The sequence below is a fragment of the Vombatus ursinus genome, unplaced genomic scaffold, assembly GCF_900497805.2.
Source record: "Vombatus ursinus unplaced genomic scaffold, bare-nosed wombat genome assembly UNPS02006779.1, whole genome shotgun sequence".
Taxonomy (NCBI): Eukaryota; Metazoa; Chordata; class Mammalia; order Diprotodontia; family Vombatidae; genus Vombatus; species Vombatus ursinus.
This window is the reverse complement of record NW_020946557.1, coordinates 3,357,554-3,361,599: the sequence shown is the minus strand read 5'-3', so window position 1 is coordinate 3,361,599 and position 4,046 is coordinate 3,357,554.

The following is a 4,046-nucleotide window of genomic DNA, read 5'->3' as shown; positions in this document are numbered from 1 at the left end:
TGTACAAACAATATAATATCCAGGACTTAGATGAAATGATCTTGTAGCGATGTTGGGGGGAGGAAGGGGATGTGATTAATGACCTGCCCAGTTAGTGTGGATATGCCTGGGGCAGTTACTCAAAATAAGTTTTCTCTATCCCATTTTGAAGCATTTCTAGGCCCCATGACTTTTGTTTGTGTGTTTGTTTGTTTTTGTTTTTGTTTTTGTTTTGCTAGGCAATGAGGTTAAGTGACTTGCCCAGAGTCACACAGCTAGTGAGTGTTATGTGTCTGAAGCCGGATTTGAGCTCAGGTCCTCCTGACTCCAGGGCCTGTGCTCCAAAATAAGCTTTCTCAATGATACAGATGGAGGCCAGCTTTACTAATGGAAATGAAAGGTCCTATTTATGTGAGTCTGATTGGATTTCCACTTTGACATTATAGACTGGAAGGTAACGCTTAGCTAAGAAGATTTAAGGTTCCAAGACCAACAGAAAAGGGGGAGGTTGGGAAGGAGAGGGTACTAGGCAGGAGGAGAAGGTACCTGTTGTACAGATATTCTGGCCCATGAATGGCTAATCATAGTTTTCTAGGCTACCTCATTCTTATTGAGGCTAGGGGCATTGTCTCACATATTTTTGTGTTCCCTGGAACATGAAGCCTTGTGCACAGAAACTTTTCAATATATAGACTGATTATTTGAGAGTATAAATATTAATGTGTCTTGATGCAAAGTGGGGCATGAGGCTGAGAGGTGAGATAGGGTAGGAAAAGGGAGAAGGGGAAATAAGCCATTCCCTCTTTGCAAATTCACAGGTATGTCATAGTTTGGCAAAATGGGGGAACCTTTCACTGCTGATATACAAGAATTAATATTCCTGATAAAAGAGAGCAGTCTGTTAACCTTTTCTGTTGTGAGATCAAACTCAATATATTTATTGCCTTTCTTTCACGGGCAATATGGTATATTATAGCTGTCCACTTCCTATGGAATACAGTCAAATGTCATTAAACCATAAAGGATATGTGCCCTTAGATTTTTTCTCAGTCATATCTCCATATATATTTTACATATAAATTGACAGCTCAGTAAAATAGATTCAACATAAATAATGCCGTGCTATTTTGGAATTTTTTTTCTTCTTAAAAATCATGCACTGGCATTTAGGAATTCTGAAGTTTAAAGTTTATTTATTGCTTTGAAGGAGTTGCTAGGCGAAAGGGACTTAGAAATAAAAAAGAAAAGGAAAAAAGAAAAGAAACGAAAGGCCTGACTCCAAATGCAAAAGGAGCAATATTTTACAAATCCTGCCTGAATGTTGGTAGTAACAAATTTAATTTGAGGCAGCAGTGGCGTAATTTTCTGTAGCTTTGGCACTAGACTTGGCTCATTAAAGAAGTTGTGTAGTATCTTAATGCAGAAACAGTTTTGAACAGCTCCATCAATGTATTAATGGCAAGACTCCTCTGAAACCCTTCCCACCTCCCCTCCCCCAACAAACTCTGCCTCCCTCTTCTGAGATTTTTCCCATGAAACCCTGAAATTCCACTGCCGTCTCAGAGTGAGCTGGAAGGCTTTATTTTGTGGATGATTACAAGAAGACAAGCATTTGGTGTTTGTAAGTTTCTGTATACTTAATTGCTTTTCCAACATGATCTTTATTTGGTAGCAGAACCGGGGGCATAGACAGATGATGCAATTTGTCCGAGACTCCATGGCCAGTGTCTGGACTGGCAACAGAACCCATGTTTCCTAGTGCCTATTGCAGAGTCTGTGATTAGATCACATTCCATGCCAAGTGAACTTAGAATGGAAAGATTGTCCTGCTCTTGTATATGAAAGAATCTTGTGTGTGTGGGGGGTGGTCTTTCTTGCTGCCTCCTTTAGAATTGTTTCACTAGCCTCTAGGCGGTATGTAGGATTCTCAATCATCATCCTCAGCCTCTCAATCCTGACCATTTCAATAAAAAATTTCAAAAATGTTTCAGTCTGCTTTAAATTCTTGGTAAAATCTTTCCCTATGAAAAGGAGGGGATTTGAAATTACTCTGCCATTCATTTCAAGTGGAAGATAAATCTTTGATGTTCAGATATTCATAGATTCATATGATATTAGAGTTGAAAGGGGCCTTAGAAATGATCTAGTCTTGTGCCTTCATTTTATAGAAGATATATGATTGATATTGAAAGGTTAAATGACTTACTCAAAGTCACACAACTAGTCAACAGTTGAGCTAAGAATCAAACTCAGGCCATGATGACTCTAAGGTCATTCATTCCTCAATGTAATACTACCTTCTTAATCAGCACTTGAAAAGATTATAGGGTGGTATTTTTAATGAAAAGAAAATTATATTGGGAGTTAGAGGGTCTGGGCCCAGTTCAGATGCTACCACTATCTATGTAGCCTTTGACAAGGTCCTGATTGTCTTTGAACCTCAGTTCCCTTTTGTGGAAAAATACTTTGTTCAGGAGTAAGTGATCTTGAAAATCCCTTTCATCAATCTGAGTCTATAAAAATTTTGCAATTCACACCCACACATAGTATTCGGAAATAGAAATGATTCCTGATCATCTTATAAAGTCAGAATCCAGAGAGATCACTGGAACTTAAAACCTCCTTTCACCATCTTGCTGTTGGTGAAAGGAAATTCCAAGCTGACTACTGGGAAGGAACTCAAGCCAGAAGTTCTTTCACAAAGGCTTAGTCCTGGCTTCTGCCCATATTACTGCCAGTGGTCTGGCTCAAGGCCATGGGGTTGAAGCACAGTTTTTCTCTGTGAGAGCAGTAGACTTTAACTCTCTTATATTGTGAGAAGGAAACTGTGTTTTTAGACAGAGGCAGGGGCAGTGAACTGGCCAGGCCAGTGATGAAGCCTGAGGGGAAGAGAAAGTAAAATTAGGAGATAGGGCTGTCCTGCACTTAGCAAACAGCAGACAGGCAACCAAGAGTAACAAAAGGCAGGCCCTTACGCGTACTTGTTTCTCAAATACTTTGATTAGAGGCAGTGTGATATAGTGACCAGAGTGCTGGATGTTGAGTCAGGAGAACCTGGGTTTCAGTTTTGTGCCAGATACTCATTAGCTGTGTGGCTGTGGGAAAAACAATTAACCTCTGTCCTCATCTAGAAAATGAGGTGGTTGGACTTCATAACCTTTATGGTTCCTTCCAGCTCTGAATCTATGATTGTATGGTCAATGATTCCTTCTCCTACATCACTAAGCACAGCTCACTCCTGAAAGTTTATCCGATTTAAATATTTTTCTTTCTCAAGACCTCACATAGGTAAGAAATGAAGAAAATTCATTCATTCATCCATTCCTGAAGTGTTAGTGTCTTCTATGTGTACTATGCTTGGGATATTGAGCCAAAAGCCTATGTGCGCTTAGGGTTTGGAGGTTATAATGTGTACACAGATAAGTGTAACGAGGGTTTGGCACATGCCCAGACCACCTAAAATGGCAGCACCCATGCTGGAGCCTCTATGCTGGAGACCCTTGGGACCATCTCCTGGGAGATAGAGAGACCAATGAATAACGGGACATTCTGAGTTGGCTTGTCATATTGTTGGAAGTAGCCTCTTTTCATTGACTATGTAGCTGGAATGGCCTACATCTTTAAATCTATCTGAATGAGGTACAGTCTCTCTCTCTCTCCCTCTCTCTCTCTCTCTCTCTTTCTTTCTCTCTCTCTCTCTCTCTCTCTCTCCCTTTCTTTTTCCTCTAGATTCCAGAGTGAAGGACGTATTCACTCACAGCAAGGATGCCAGACAGTTAAGTAGCAAAGGAAGGGCCTGAGGGTCGGGTCGCCTTCCTCTCCTTTCAGGTCCTGTAGAAGTGGACATAAGGAGGGCAAATATTCTAGGGGAGTATTGGAGATAGACACTGAAAATACCAAGGGTCTGGAGGTGGAGTATTTTGCATCCAGACTTCTGACCTTTGTGTGACACTGCCTTCTATGTATAGCAGGTTGGACAAGATGACCCCTGAGATACTCTTGTTCCAATGTGTGATAATCACTATTCTAGGTGATTTTCTGGTATTTAATATTAAACTACATTTTCA